General features: G+C 44.0%; 1 protein-coding gene across 2 annotated transcripts in view; it reads right to left on the bottom strand.

The window, feature by feature from the left end:
• CASZ1 (castor zinc finger 1) overlaps window positions 1-16,977 on the bottom strand; it is a 438,974-nt gene that overhangs the window by 400,714 nt on the left and 21,283 nt on the right. The window contains exon 3 of one of the 2 annotated variants that reach the window (XM_083453582.1): window positions 2,627-2,772. The exons of the other annotated variant lie outside the window; for it this stretch is intronic. The gene's annotated coding sequence lies outside the window, so the exon portion shown is untranslated. The remainder of the gene's footprint in view (window positions 1-2,626; window positions 2,773-16,977) is intronic. 2 annotated transcript variants of the gene reach the window in all.

Below are 16,977 nucleotides of genomic sequence, written 5' to 3'. Positions count from 1 at the left end.
TTTCTACTTGCTACTCAGCAGTTAAAGTCGCAGAAACTATGCCTTCGGTTTGACCAGCATGCAATTCTTATTTATTTAATATACATCTACACAGCTGTTCGAGAATAACATTCTTTCCAAGGCAGTTCATATAAAATGCAGCAAATAAGATTTAAAAGCATCATATTATTAAAACTAGTAATCCAGAATAAAACAACCACCAAAAGCAGGCTGCACAATCAGATCCCTAGTCGCTAATAGTTTCTGGAGACCGAGGTTTATAAACCTGTTTAAAAATATTCAGGGATGGGGCCTGAATATCATGTGGGACCATTTCCCACAATTGTGAGGCCATTACTGAAAAAAGCCTTGACCTGTGTGCCAGCCTAACCTTGCTAGTGGGCATTTCAACAAGACTTTAGACTGCTCTTAAGGCACAGGCAGAAAAGGGTGCTTCTCGGCAGGAACATGCCCAGTGATGGCTGTGCCAAAACAGATAGCAGAACAAAGATGGTTCAAAGATGAGTCACATACAGGCATGATGGTTAGGCACTTGCAATCAAAGCTGGTTCTGTGCCACAGTTGTTGTGCTGAAACGGCTGGCCCATTTGGACCAGAGCGAACATTAGTCTGCACAGGCACTGACATAGTTCCTGAGTGAATGAATTGTAGGCGCCAGGCGCATTTCCGCCCCTATTCCCCTGGAATAGCCCTTTGAATCCTGACACATTTTCCTGTGTTTCCCTCCAGTTGGCACTTAAACTTTTGATGATGGCTGCTAAAATGTTTATTCTAGCATCTAGGGCAGTGGTTCTCAAACTTTTTTCTCTAGGCCACATTTTCAGAATAAAAATTTCCCTCGCACCACAACAATTTTTTTATTTATACGAGATAGGTTGGAAAACAAAATGAAACAACTCCTGGCAGGGCCTGATTTTGAAAAGATATCTATTCCTATTCTGCAAGTTAAATAAAATTATCTTGATACTATACTACAATGAAATGCTTAAATGTTTCTTTGATTGTCTTTGAATTTTCCTGCCACACTTGCCGCTCTCTCCTGCCCCACCAATGTGGCGCACCACATCCTTTGAGGACCACTGATCTAGGCAACTGAAAAAGGTCCTAGGTCAGCTCTGCCTCCTGCCAAATAAAACAATTTTTGGAAGTTTTAGCTTCCACACAGACACCGATACTCAACAATGCTGCAAATCTTCCAAGTGCGGCTGCTTGGAAATGAATTGCTGCCCAAATGCATCTTTTCTCTTTCAACCATTTCCTCCCTCCCTCAGCCCACTTTTCTTTTCTCTATTTCCCAGTGCAGCTCCATGGGCTCTTAATGGATTGGCAAAGGTCTTGGGGGACTCTCAAAGTGACACAGAAATGCTTGTAAAGAATCCCCTCTTGGAAAGAGTTTGATTGTAGAGCAGTGACACAAAGGGGGATCATGCTGTGTGCATGCCACAAGCAGCTTCTGGCCGGGGCAAAACAGCCATGCAAACAGACCTCATTAAAATTAATTCCCTTTTTCGTTTTAATTTGAAAAGGAGACCTCGAGTATAGCAATCCCAGCTTGGGTCACATGGGCAAGGCAGGCAAATTACAATTCTCTGTATTCAAATGACCATGCTTTGGCTGCCATGAAGGTGGTGTGGAACCAATCACTACACCATTCAAGCTATTTAGGGCAGGGGTCCACTCTTTAGATTTGTGCATAGCCTAGCACTTGATAAGGGACAACAGGGTTGTGCTCCAAGATTTGAGATGGTCTCAGCTCTCATATGCCTGGCTAAAATAATCATGGTTTTTTTAGGCCCTGTGCAAAATTTTCATCTCTGAAATATCAGTGTGTGTGTGTGTGTGTGTGTGTGTGTGAATAGGAGGCAAAATGTTTCATAGCAACTTTCTGCTGCATAATTCTGCCCCCACCCCCAATTTGCACCACCAGTTCAAATTGCAAGGTGCCTCTTTCTCTAATCTTAATTAATTGGTTTACATTTATATACCTTCCATCCAACCACTTCTCTGGGCAGTTAACAATAAGATGCAATTTACAATAAAATCCTCTGCAATTATTATTCGTATTATTTGCACATTCTGCACAACCAAGGGAGCCCAGTTGTGCCATGTCATCACACTGTCAATTAGACTTGGCCTCATGAAAGCATCATGAAGCTGAATCAGAGTGGAGGCCATGCTTCCTGCCCTCACTCTGAATAGGCATCTTCACTCTATTTCATAGTCCCTTCCCCTTGAACAATTGCCGAAATGGGTACCTATGGAATTCATTTGGCAAAGGCCAAATTTTGATGTGAAATGCCCCCCAAACTCTGTCTTATATTTGGCTTAAAAAGAGTGATGTGTGAAGTTTAGAGTTGGCTGGATAAAGCATGAGAAGAGGCCTCTTGCTGGCAGAAGCAGCTTCTATGATACTGGAGTGGAGGCTTTTAAAACTTCTATTTAAAGTGGGATTGGAGGATAGGTCTATCAATAGTCATTAGCAATTGTTGCTCAGTGGAACCTGCATATTCAGAATATTCAAATTTCTGGATGCACCCAGGATGTGGATGCTTCAGGGAATGAGTCAGATATGTTCCAGATCCCATTGGTCTTACTTACTTACTTACTTACTTACTTACTTACTTACCTGGCAGGGGAGACACCATGATCATGAGAATGGTGAACCAAGGAGGTCAGGAGAGGTTTCTGGGAAGCAGAGAGTAGCTTATTACTACTTCTCAGCAGCCCTGCCTGATTTGGAAAGGAGCCTATTTCAGATTTTAGCCACTATCCCTGGAAAAAAAACCCAACAAAAAAAAACCACCTTGCTATTTTCCATATCACTCAAGCTTGGAGTGAATTCTTCAGCAGAAGTTCCCTGACTTGGTGGCTCCTTCACCACAAAAAATTCATCAACCCCACTATATTTTCAAAGCAAGCCCGACCACTTAATTCTCTCCCCCGCCCAAGTGCCTGTATCAATATTTTAACATGAGTGTTACGAAGAAAATTGCTTCCCCCTCGCTGCCCCACTCCTAATTTCTGCCATTTCAACCTTGTCTCTTTTCTCTCTCTCATTAAATCAGTGTGACGAGACTTTATTCCATTCCTTAACTAAGTGAATATCCCGGAAATTTAAAATCCCCAAAGCACAGCGACCAGATTCTGAAAGCTTCCAAATTACACAGAGAATAAGCAGCCTCAACGGAATCAGATCCTTCATGGCTTTTAAGTGGAAGTACAGGCAGGCGCCTGTAAGTGACAAAATCAAGGAAGAGTCAGCCAAAGAGGTGGGAGTCAGGGGTGGGTTGTTCTTTTTGGGGTGGGGTGGGGAGGGAGAGGAGGAGGAATAACTCCCCTGGAGTAAATGTGCTCAAAGTAGGCATGGGTGAACATGCTGGTTTCAATTTATCTCAGTTTCTAATTTTCCCCCATCTCACGTTCAGTTTTCCACATCAGATCGCAATTTTTTTCCAAAAAAAAGAGGTCCTCATGAAAATTCAGCAGCATTTTAGAGCGTATTTATCCTAATATGCACATTTTTGACATACAAAAACTGCACAATTTTGCAAAGCTGTTTTGCCTGATATAAACCATTTTGGGATATCATTTTCACCAATGTATGCATTTTCGTACACATTGCCTTTTTCTAGAGAAATTGTCCGAAAAAATGCAGAGAAGATAGAATTTAGAAGTATGGCTATGTTTGTGCCTGCCTGTTGTTTTGGAAAGCATGAATTGTGTAGGTTTCCATGAAATGTGAACTGGATAGAATTGCTCCCCCCTCCCTAGCTACGACAGGGAGGCTGGCTGCATTTTGCAGTTCTGAACAAACACCAAGGTGGGAATCATACTGGGCTGTTGTGAGAATTACTATGGACGCAAAATGACACATTTTGATCCTTTCAAATTCATATCATATGGGGAAGTTTTGGTCAAAGGTGGCAAAAATGTTTAGTATTCTGCCACTTAAAAAATAAGATCCACGGAAGGCTTAAATAGGGTAAAGTAACTTCCCCAACCCAGTTAACATGGGGAGGGGGAGTAGGGAAAACACACATACCTCTTTTCCAGTAAATCGATGTATTTGCTCTAATTTTATTTGGATTATAAAAGGGAGCCTTTCAAAAAGTGCTTAGGAGAGCAGAAAGGGGAGGGGAAATGATAGGGGTGGCATTCACGGTGAGCATTACTCTGTCTGTATTAAGAATCCCATCCTCACATTTTATTGTTACTGTCAGCCTGCAAAAGACAGTGCTTAAAACAAAATAATACATAATGTATTACAGGGGCATAAACATCAGCAGTCATTTTTTATCTTAAAAAGAAAATGCAAAAGCAAAAACAAAAAAGCAACACACACACACAGCACAACACAACCACCGTAAAGTATATGGAGGTAGCGAGCTGGAGGAGCCTTAATATAAATGTTGGCCACTAAGATAATCAAAAAGGTATTAGAGGAAATGATGGAATGAGAGACTTGCAAGGGTCTCCGCAGCATTTTAGCGGCTGCCCTTCTCATTACTTGGCGTGGGATGAGGGAAGGAGAGATGGTGAGAAAGGGAGAGCTGCTGTGAAAGGGCCAAAGACCTTACAGGAGAAGAGAAGCAAACGGGATTGTTCTTGGTGTGTCCATTTATTTAGGAAATGCATGATGCCTTTTATTTATTAATTTAATCCTTGATAAATTATTCATAATACTTAGGATATGACGAGTATCCAGCAAGATACTTGGGAAGGGCCCCAGACTGGTGGGGGATTTTTTCACTGGCATTTTTTATGTGCATGTATGTGATGGGACTGGTACCCACAGCAGTTTTATCAAGATATGAGTAACAGCACCTCATACATTTATTCATCTTTAACGGAAAAACAACCGTTTGCGGGTGTATTTGGGAAAACACCATTGACATGGTGATACTGCATTAATGGTGGATTTATACTGGACCGTCCGCATATCATTCAGCTTTCTTAGCTGTTCTGTGATGCTTCCCCAATGTCGCCGCATTATTGCTGTCTAAAGGGGCACTCTTTCCCTACAGTGCAACAAGAAGTGAAACCAAAAAGATAAAATAAGCTCAAACGTTTCTGGTAAGAATAGATTTCAGCAATGAGTTATGGGGCACACTCTGGAAATGAAGCCATGAATTTGTCCCCAAACTTTTGCAGACACAAACAGTACCAAAAGTGGGTATGCGTTTATCCACTGTGACACAACCATGAGTAGAAATAATCTTGAATGCACAATTTAAAGGAATTTTGAAAGGGCCCTAATAAACTCTAACATAACAACAAAAGTTACAAGTTTGAAGCTGAGGTTGCCAACATGCGTCACCTAAAAATATTGTACAAAATTTAAGCATATTAAGAGACCCCACACTCAGGTGAAAGGTCTGTAGGAACTCGGCGGGAAGGTATGAAAGAATCCTGCTAAGGGGGTTTACAGACCTGTGTGCAGAAAACATCTGTGGTCTTTGTTTCTGAATCAGAAAACTGCTGGAGTGGATATGTGCCTCTGCTAAAGCTGCCACACAGTTACTGCAAATCTGCAAAACAACAGCAATAGCAAAGGCTGGGGGAGAGGGGCAACTTAAGCAGCTGTACCAAACAGGGAGGAACGCAGATGGCGCTGTGATCTAAACCACAGAGCCTAGGGCTTGCCGATCAGAAGGTCAGCAGTTTGAATCCCCACGACAGGGTGAGCTATTGTTGCTCGGTCCCTGCTCCTGCCAACCTAGCAGTTCGAAAGCACGTCAAAGTGCAAGTAAATAAATAGGTACCACTCCGGCGGGAAGGTAAATGGCGTTTCTGTGCACTGCTCTGGTTTGCCAGAAGCAGCTTAGTTATGCTGGCCACATGACCCGGAAGCTGTACTCCCTCGACCAGTAAAGCAAGATGAGAGCTGCAACCCCACAGTCGTCTGCAACTGGACCTAATGGTCAGGGGTCCCTTTACCTTTAGCTTTACCAAACAGGGAAAGGAGCACCTATTAGGCTAGGGGATGCACAGTAAGTTATCTCAGCTTCACCCCAACTTGGCCCCCTCCAGACATTGTTAGATTACAACCCCTATCAGCTCCACACAGCATGGCCAATGGACAGAGATGATGGGAGCTGTAGTCCAAAGCATCTAGAAGGCACCAGGTTGAGGAAGGCAGAGCTTGCTGGTCCTTGAACAGAATGGAAGCTCTGTTGAGTCCTAGTGTAGTGAGACCCAGGCACAGTAGCTATCTTTGAAGGGGGAGGAACAACACACAATAATGGTGGGAACTGAAGGAACCTTTTTGTTTATTTATTAACTTTATCAATAAACTGTCTTTTGATGTATGTGAAGTAGCACCTTGAAAAAGTGCAAATACATTATGGAAATGTTGTGGCCAGCTTTTACAGGTAAATAGGGTGTCAGCAAGGCAGAAATAAATGCAGAGATAATAACGAAAATGCACCCCCCCCCCGTACTCTCCATTCCATTCTGCAGCTGTTCATTATTATCGGTTCTTCATCGCCATCATCATCGTTGCAACAAGTCTACAAGGTAAGTCACTAGATAACAGCCTGATTTTACATATAGTAATTGAGTTTGCCAGTGCCTCTGCTGGTGCTTCTGCCACTGCCAATTAAAGGAAAGAAGAGGAAAGTATGTGGAGAGGAGTGCTTTTGATGCTGGATGGAGGCAGAGGAGATGGGTGGCAGGAAAAGTCAGGTATTCCTCTCCATTGAGTACCCTGAGCCTTTTGAAAAAGTTGCCCATCCTCGAAAGTGTGTGAGTGTGTTGTGGCACTTGCTGTTATCATTTAAATAAATGGTTTAAAACAAAAAGAAACGAGCAAAGGCAGATGAGGAGTATGAAGAGTGCTGGCTTTCCAGAGTTCAGAGAACGGATTCACTGAGGGGTGGTGGTGCTTTTGTGCCCTGGATTTTGGGGGCTGGGACTGCTGTCTTTTAAAGCCATTCTAGAGCAGTATGCACTGATTGTGCCAATTCTCTTTGAAATGCAAGGAAGTTTAGAGAGTCTGCAGAGCCTGGGAACGCAGTAAAAAGAGGGCTGGTGGGCCCACCGGCAAGATTCCTCTTTCTACATGGAGAATGTTCACGTTAAATATTTCAGCTGACATCTGGATCCAAAGCCCTCCAAACATCTGGATTCCAGCCCTCACTCCCTTCTTCTCCACAACAGTCAGTGAGTACCTTTCATTTTCTACCATTTCCAGGTGTCCTCTGGGAAAGGGGGAATTTTATTTGCCGTTTCCGTACATGGTAGCCTCAGCTTTGTCACTTTATATTATAAAGAATAATGTGGCGGGGCCACAGAGGACATATGTAGGGGACAGATTGAGCCTGGACAAGTACTTTTTTGAGGGAAGGGAGGAGGAGGAATGTATGTCAGGAGGAAGGATGGAACCCAGAGGGAATGTAATTAAAGAGCCCAGAAAAAATGAAGCAAAAGGAAGACTGTATTTTGGTCCTGTTATAGATATTCAGCCTATTGTTTCTAGTTCCAGATTGTGTGTGTGTGTGTGTGTGTGTGTGTGTGTGTGTGTGTGTGTCTGTCTATGGTTGAATTCTGCACTGGCATGATATAAATTTTATACCACAAAAAGCTGAATTCTCTGGCTTTTGATATTATTCAAACTGATTGCATTTAGCACTTCAGTGCTTCTTTACATGTACTAATTGTGCTCTGCTCTTCAAGGGGAGGCGGAAATAACTTCAGGAACCTTCACTAGCGCTCCATCTGCCTCTGTCATGACTGGCATCCACTTCCCATTCAGACCAGACATTGAATCTTTAGCAGCAGGGATGGAACAGCGTCTTCAGTCACATCTGGGGGCAGCAAGTTCACTTAGAAGGCACAGAGCAGTCCATGGGGCATGCACAACTCTGTCCTCCCGACACTTTGTTGCTGCTTCCCTGCCTCCGTCTCAGTACCTGCTGCCCGAGGCAAATGCCGTACTTAGCCTAATGGAAGGGCCGGCACTGACCTTTGTTCACAAAATCTTCTCTTCAGCCACTGCCCTCATTTCTGAGGCTTCAGGAAACATTGGCCGCACATTATCAAGTCCACATTGGAAGCCATAAGGGCTGAACACTTGCTTTAAAAAACAATGATACTGAGATTCTCCGTACATGAAATTCCATGCCCAATATAAAAATCTACACTAATTAATTTTATTTATATGCCATCCTTGCTCCCAGGAGCTCAGGGTAATGTCTGTGGTTCTTCCCACCCTTCTTAATCCTCACATCAACCCTGTGAGGAAGATTAGGCTGAGTGAGAGACAATGACTGGTCCAAGTGAGGGCTTCATGACTAAGTGAGGATTTGCATCTGCACATCCCCAGCACAGGACTGAACCTGACACACTAATCACTATGATATTCCACTGCAAACAAATCCTTGATTATATCCCTTATCTTGAACAGCACACTGAGATGTTCCTTCTGTTCTCTACAATATTGCTTAATCAAAGTAATCATTAGTTTTATGTTAGGAACATTTGGACATGCAGGATCTTGTTTCAGTGCTTGGGGTTGGACTAGATTATTGTTTGGGTCACTTTGTTCCCACAGCTCATTCGCCACCCACGCTTTCCAATAAATAAATAAAGAAAAACAGGGTGTGCAGAAAGAATGCTGATCTTAACCAAGCCGGTGTTCATCTGAGCCTGGTGTATGGGACTAGTGTACAAGACTTAATAAAAACAAATAAAAGGAATGAAGTAGCCAAGTAGACTACAGCAAGGGCAACTCAGAATGGAAGGAGGAGAAAAAGAAGAAGAGAAGGAGCAACAAGAATTGAGAGCTGCAAACACTGGTACCATCTCCTCCGCCCACCACAACTCCTTCACTGTATCTCTTATCCAGGATCTTATGATGGATTTTAAGCATTTTAAGAGCCAACCTTGGTTGAAAATGCCATTTCCCCTTCCCGGGGAGATTACGTTGCGGGCTGGTCACGAGCTCGACCCTTGCGCACGGGGCAGGATAGCCTCTGCGCTATTGGGAGTCCTTGGCCGCGTTACCCCTCGAGCCGACCAATCCAGTCGGTCAGGGGGCATAGCTTGGGTTATTTAAACTGCACGTGATTGAGGAATCACCCCTTTTCTGCTTTTTGCTCGCTCAGTTTCATGTGTCTTTATTCCAACATCTCGGGAGGGTTTGGGGCCTTGCCACACAAGTGAGTGATGGTAAACACATAAACAGTTGGGCAGAAAGTCTGGCTCCAGATTGCTGGTCATGGCTGGTGCATTTCACTGGTTCAAAATGGTTAGTATCCTATATACCAGGGGTGGGGAATTGTTGGCTCTCCAGATGTTGCCAAATTACAGCTTCCATCAGCAAGAGCCAGTGATCATGGCTGGTGAGAGTTGCAGTCCAGCAATGCCAAAGTCCAACCAAAGGTTCCCCACTATATACTACAGGTGCTGCATTAAAAGTTTTTACAGTGAATCCTATTCGATCTCCCATCCCGGCTACTCTGATCCATAGGCTATGTTCTGCCCAAATCAGGGATGGAAAGATCAGCCTTTTTTTATTCCCTGTCAGATTCATATGTATCTGGTCATAAGCCTGTATTTTTGTTTCTTTGTTTGTTTTGCAAATATATATGTGTATTATAGAAATCACACACACACAATTGCATTACAATTGTTGTTTTTATTCTACTAACCCATTGTAAAAGGTAAAGGTAAAGGATCCGGGTCATGTGCCCAGTATGACTAAGCCGCTTCTGGCGAAACCAGAGCAGCGCACGGAAATGCTGTTTACCTTCCTGCCACAGTGATACCGATACCTATTTATTTACTTGCGCTTTTTGGTGTGCTTTCAAACTGCTAGGTTGGCAGGAGCTGGGACTGAGCAATGGGAGCTCACCCTGCTGCGGGGATTCGAACTGCCGACCTTCTGATCGACAAGCCCAAGAGGCTCAGTGGTTGAGACCACAGCGCCACCTGCATCCCACTGCTAACCCACTGTATAAGGTTATATATGCGTGTGATTTCCACCACCACTACCCCTTAGCTCTGGCTAATTAGTAATCAGTGGACAATTTTAAAATTGGCATGCTGCGTTTAAATTAATCAATCCTCTCCCTTTTGGAATAGGTGGTGAGCCAAGACAGCTGATCTCAGAGGTCCTTCTCTTTAGTGTAACCCGCTTTCTTCGCCCATATGATTAAGGAAAAGCAGGAGGAAGGGGATGATCAATGAAATAAGGCTTGCTCTCCTCATAATCAAAGAGTGCTTCCACACTAGATATTTACTCTGGAATGGCCACTCCTTGTTCAGTCACTTTTGACAAGGCAACTCTATGAGTTCATCATCACACATCATATTGTGTTTTCCCCTGCTTTTGCATTGGTTGCTTTGTCCATTTTATCACTGGCATGTGCCCCCCCCCCAAAGTTCCCTAAGTGGGAATACAGCAGAGAAAGGGCCCCACCCTTGCCTTAGCACTGGTCTTCTGTCTTTTTAAAGAGGCACTGTTTTGACACGTGCAGCGACGTTTTGGTTCTTCAGCCCTACTGCTGTGCTGCTGCACAATTACATTTACAGTTGGCCCTGTTGCCACAGGATGCCAATGTTTTTAAAACCAGATTTTAATTTGCCCCAAAATGCTTTGTCACCTGCACTGAAAAAATTAAAATATCTGCACAAATAGTGATTACTCGATTGTGGTTCATTTATTTGCAAAAGGCTGAGGAAAACGTGTGTTCACCATGCAGCAATTGTGACTGACATTTTCCCAAAGAAGTTAAACAACTCTATGATAAATTACGATTAAGTGCTATTGCATGAATTTTTTAAAAAATGTATGCGAGAAAGCATTTTAATGCAATGTTTTAAAAACAGGTCTTAAAGTATGCTTCTAAAGTGTCATGCTCAGGCGCATCCTTCCTTACCCAACCGTAAGACCGTGGTGCACCAACTAATGCGAACGGAACACAGTGGGAGGTAGAATTCCTTCTATTTCTGATGTTCTCACTGTGAGTGCTGGTTGCCGGTGTAGCCAAAATGGCACAACCCTCACACAAGAGAGAGGCATCAGCAACCTTCAGGGAACTTCAGGGTTTGCAGAACTGCAAATATTCTTTTGGGGAGAAGAACTTTTGAGGAGAATTGGTGGTGATGGGAAAGAGGTGAGAGGGCAAATGCAATGGAGTAGCTGGAACTCTAACCAGCAGCATTCAATGCTGCAACATTTTGTTGCAGGCCCCACTGCTGCAAGGAAAGTGCCATGCCAGCCAAAAATGAGGAAAGCATATAGCTGCTAGCGGAAGTGAAATGACTGGTTTGGAGTAGTGTTAAAAGCCCCATTCTGGAAGCATCCTCAGTATTTACAGATCAGTCTTGTCTACTGATCAACTGCCAGCTATCTACAAAGGAGACTAGAAAGTTCTTGAAAAGTGTCTTCTATCTGTCTACAGAAGGGTTCCTGGTGCCACCTAGTGCTGTGATAGAACAGTGCAGTTCTTGCAGGCAGCATGAGATAACTGTAGATGCAGTGGGCTTATTCATACTAATACTAATAATGTTATCATTTATAGAGATCGCAATAAATAGTTCATAATTTATACGGCTTCCATGGTTCCCGATGCCACACAATCGTTAACTTAATTGTGCTTACTTCCCTGACAGAGGCTTTGAGACAGACCATGGGTTTCAAGGGAGTTGGTTGGAAGTGGTTTCAAAGAGCTTCTGCTTCCCATAGTGCAGATTTACCTATTTTTATTCCCCGCCCCCGCTCCCTGCAAAAGAACAGGTTTCGGAAGCAGCAAAAACACTCGGTTCGAGCAGAAGTATAAGTGCGGAAAGTGCATACTATAAAAGGGGGTGTGGACTCTGGGTTGTATCCCATGCTAATCCTACTCAAAGCAGACCCAGTGAAGTTGATGGACATGGCTATCTTAGGTCCATTCGTTTCAATGGGTCTACTCAAAGTAAAACTTAGTTGGTTGCAACCCCTCTTCCAAACAGTCTTCAGTCACCGGGAGCTGCACAGTCTCCAGCTGCACAGAAATTCAACTGGTGTATATTTCCCCAGCATGGAGATTCAGTAGTTGGGGGGGAAATGGTCACATACTGACTGTGGCATAGCTCTTAAAGAGCCAGAACCTGAATGGGGAGGGTGGGTGGTGGCAGCAGCAGCAATACTCTCTGCCATAATAATGGCACCAATTCTCTCTGCCGTAATAACCACTTTGCTGTCCAGTTTACATACAGGGAAGGGAGTGATTTTGCCACCCAGCACAAGCCAACAGCAGTGTTAAGATTTGTCCTCTGCTCTTCCAAGCCTGAGTGGTTCCATCGTAAGTTATCCCCTTCCCCCTTTTGCATTTACAAGTTTGTCCCATGAGATGATCCGTATTCTGCCTTGGATATCTCTGTTGCCCAAGGTGCTCAAAGAGAGGAACTGGGGAAGAAGGAGGGAAGGGAAGGAAGGAGGCAGGGAGTTGTGGGTTAAGGAAATAAAGTTGAGAATAAACAGAGAAGAAGGCCAACTTCAGCCATCTCTGTACCTTCTTGACCCTCGTCCATTGTGGGGCAAAAGGTCTTTGCCTACAGGAGGACGTGGGGAAACAACAAAGATGCCGAGTCTGGAGGGAGGTGGGGAGCAGTCGAGGCAAAGGGTGTAATTATCACCCAATAATCACACCTCAACTGAGCAAGGGAAATGTCACTCGGCAGGGCGCGCTAATCTTCCCGCCTCCCCTTCTCTGGCATGTCAGGGATAGAAGCTAGCAGTTACATGGGTTATTAGGGAGGGGGACCTCCAAGGAATTTGTAAATAAGTGATACTTGGAATTCCGTGCTCTAGAATCTCACTCTGTCTTGGGCCACATTTAATAATCTCTTTGTAGCTGGGAAGAGGCAAGCCTAATCATATCCAAGGTCTTTCTCATTAATTCAAATATTTTGTGGGGGCAATGATGAAAGCCAAGGGGTCGTTATTGTAAGCCACCCATAGAACTTTGCTCTTGGGTGACAAGTAAGAATGATCTCTTGTATCCAATGCTAGTCCTACACAGAGTAGACCCACTGAAAATAATTGGCACAACTAATTTAGGCCCACTAATTATAAAAGGTCTTCTCTTGGGTTGGATGTAGCTGAATACAACCAGATTATCAACATCACCATATAGATTTCTTAACTGCAGTTAACCATGAGGTTGCAGGGTGGGTTGCAACAATGTAAAAATACAACATAAAAATCAGTTAAAACCAATTATAATATAAGGTAGATCCTTAAAAAATGCTGATGATGGACTTTGGTGCATGGACTTTGGTGAAGTAAGTACATTTTCAGATCAGCACTGGGTGGAGATTATATCACATTAACTCCAGTGTAACCATGCTGAAAAAGATTCCCTGTACACCACTTAAGCCTGTGTGTTGTAGTGCTCAGAGTGTTGGACAAGGACGTGCCAGGCCAGGATTCGAATCCCCACTCGGCTATAAAGCTCATGAGGTGTGACCATGCGACAGTCACAGCCTCTCAGCCTAACCTGCTTCACAGGGTTGTTGTCGGGGGGGGGAGGTAAAACAAGGTGGGAAGAGCCATGAACACTACCTTGAGCTCCTTAGAGAAAAACGTGGGATATAAATGCAATAAATAAGTAAATAAATGAATAAGAAAGTGGTGCCTTAATGCTGCAGGCAGTCCTTTAATGGGAGGAGGAGGTCTTGGTTGACCTTCCTAGTTCCTCCTCTCAGAATATTCTGGTGCTGCTCTTTACAGTGATGAAATTCGTATCCTTAAGGAGCAGAATTATGGACATTTCCCCTTGAGCAAATCAATTGGCAAGGAGCTATGGATGGGTGACATTGTCAATGCTGGTTTCTCCCAGTTTCTAATTTTTCCAATCTTAAATTCCATTCATATTTTTTAAGAAATAAAAAGTCCTTGAGAAAATGAACCAGCATTTTAATGCTACCTTTTCCCTAGCATGCACATATTTGTATGAAATTGGTCCTAACATAATGCATTTTTAATATGTTGTTTTCACTAATAGTTACATTTCTAGTGATATTTTGCCCAGGCAGCCACATTTTTGTATGCTTTACTTGGCTGGAGAACAGCTCTGCAAAATTCAGAGGTGTGCAAATTTCGAATACAATTTTGCCTATTGCAATGAGGTGGTTTGCCTTTAACTGCAAACTGAATCAATCTTTCTCTGCCATCCCTACAAAGGGTGCTGCAGCAGAAAATGGGACTTTGCCTAGCTGCAGATCTAACTTAGCCCACAGCTGGCAGCAGATCTCTTCACTCTGTTCCAGGATATGGACTGCTGCCACTGGTGGAATCTCCACTACCACCTCTAAATCACCTTGCAAGGAAGCACCTCAGACTGTTGCTTTACGTGTTAGGCGAGAGGCTGAGTAGGCCTCATGTTCCCAGTGGAGAACATTGTGTGGGAAGCTAGTTTCCTTTTGCACTGGAACCTCGTCCTACTGGGCCAAACCCAGCTCCACCTGGAATGTTGCTTCAACTGAGGGATCGTTCACACTTCCACTTGTCCTGTGCCTAGAAAGCACAGATCCAAGTGGGCTTCTGCTTGAGCTGTGCTTTCTAGACAATGGTCCGAGCAGTTCCCCCCTGACCCCACTCCTTTCCCAGGGAAAACCCACTATTTAGTTCTAAATTTGAACAAACATAAATCCTGGAGAAACCTGGGGGGCATGGCAAGCTGCAAAGCTAAATGGCGGCATAATCTTATGTCTCTGAACACAACAGGGTGAAAATCACATTGAGACAGACCCTTCAAATGTCCTTATTTTCCAGGGACAGTCCTGAATTCATAGCAGCCTCCCAGTTTCTTATTTGATCCCGGAATATCCCACTTTTCCTTAGGATGTCCCTATTTTAATGAGAGAAATGCTGGGGGGTATGGAGTTACGCAACCTCCAAGTCAAAGAAATAAGTAACTATACAACTTTTAGAAGACATCTGAAGGCAGTCTTGTATAGCGAAGTTTTTTAAATGTTTAATGTTTTCTTATGTTTTTAAATATGTTGGAAGTGGCTGGGGCAAGCCAGTCAGATGGGTGGGTAATAATGATGATAATGATGATGATGATGATGATGATGATGATATTCTCTCCCTATTTTTATCAGAGAAATGTTGGAGGGTATGCTAAATAGTGACGTGATCTTATGTCTCTGAACATGATGGGGTGAAAATCACTTTGAGGGACAACCATAGGCTGTGGAACATCAGAAATTTTACACACCAGGAACAGTAATGATTCAAGGATTTCAAGGATTTAAAAGCAAGTCTGCACATTTACTTTTAAAAGAGTAAATTGAAGGCTCAATATCTCAGGCCTCAGGAAAGTCCTCAGACACGGATGTGCCTAATGAACACTCACTTGCAAAAGGGCAGGAAAGCGGCAGCAGTTATGGAGGGTGATAGAGACTCAGACGCCTACACAAACTGAATTCGTCAAGCCCAAATGTGTGACTGGACCACCTTGTTGACACCATTTGCGCAGAAATTTGATGACCTTTCTAATCAACTAATCCTAGAGAAAACCCAAATTGTTGTTAGCCCAGACTGAGTTTAAATGAGCAGTTTCCCCGGGGAGGAGGGGAAGCAGCAGGATAAGAGGAAGTGCGGATAAACCCTGAGTCAGCATTTCCTTGTAAACACCTTTGGAGAAAACAAAGGGTGGGGGGAATACTGGTGCTGTGAACACAACATATCTAAACCAGAAGCTTGTTGTGTATTCCTCACCCAGCTGAGGTCCCTGCTACCACTGTAAGCAGCTCTTCTGGAAAACCTCTTTGCCCGCAATGGTCTTCTTGAACCCAGTTAACAAGGCCCTTTAAAACACACACGCACAACAACAACGCTGTAAGGAGCTAATCAGAGCATCCTTATTAATTTCCACCCCCCCCTTCCCCACAAGCTAATCATTGCATTAGAAAGATGAATATGTAACGAAGCTGAAACCACAGGAGCTGCGATGGCAGGAGGGGAGATGGATCTCATCGCAGGTGGAAGCCCTCACATTAGAGGGAGCGCAAAGACCCAGTGCGGTTTTCACAGCCGCAGGCAAGGGAAACCTCCAGAAAGCTTGACTGTTTTAGAGCTGCAGGAGGTGGAGGTCGCAGTGCGGGGCTTAGCTATACGGGTCTTTTGCCCCCGAGGGTCAGATCGGCCTGCCTTTTGCTCTGCTGTGCTTAACGGTAGCCAAACGCCACCATCTTGCATTGGCTGGATGTTTCGATGGATGTGCATTGTGGCCAGCAGGTTGGACCAGACAGCCCTCCACCCCCGAATATGATGCTAGGAGTGTGACATGTCCCCTGTAGAACCAAGTGTCTGTTTGGAAGAGCAAACAGCTGTAGAGTGGCAATTAACCCACCACAGTTTTGTGGGAGGAGCCCCCCCCCATTCCCTCCCAATGCAACCAGTACTCTGCTGCCCCCTGCGGTGTGTGTGCCATCTCTGCTTGGTTGGTCCAGCCTCTATCTCCCCAGCGCTGTTATGAACCCTCCAGCACACACGGTTAATTAGGGAAAATATCCTTTCTAGCAATTTAAATGATTTTGGCATTTTCAGGAGGGCACATGTAATATTCAAATTACTTCCACTCCGTGCCGCCTTGTCTTTGCTTGGCTCGTCTTCCCAGGTGAATTTGCGGTCTCTGAAATGCTCTAATTTCCCCACACAAGCCATGTCAAATATAATTTTGGTGCAAAGTTGGTAATTATACCTAACATCAGTCTGATGTTAAAAACACTGAAAAATTTAGCAAGAGGAGACGAAAGGAGAGAGACACGCGGCTGAGGCCAGAGAACGAAAGGCGGGTGCAAACCCCCCCCCCCCCGCTTCAGTATTTGTGCTCTTTAATTAATAATAGCATGTTTTCAGGAACCAAAGGAGAAAAAAAATGAAATGAGTTCTCCCGAACTGACTGAAATTTGCTTTTGTCCCAAATATACTTTCTCACTGAGGAATCCGGTTATAAGGTAGCACCGCTGGAAAAACTGCAG

The sequence above is a fragment of the Podarcis tiliguerta genome (assembly GCF_965153285.1).
Source record: "Podarcis tiliguerta genome assembly, chromosome: 8".
Taxonomy (NCBI): Eukaryota; Metazoa; Chordata; class Lepidosauria; order Squamata; family Lacertidae; genus Podarcis; species Podarcis tiliguerta.
This window is presented reverse-complemented; position numbering and strand designations above follow the sequence as displayed.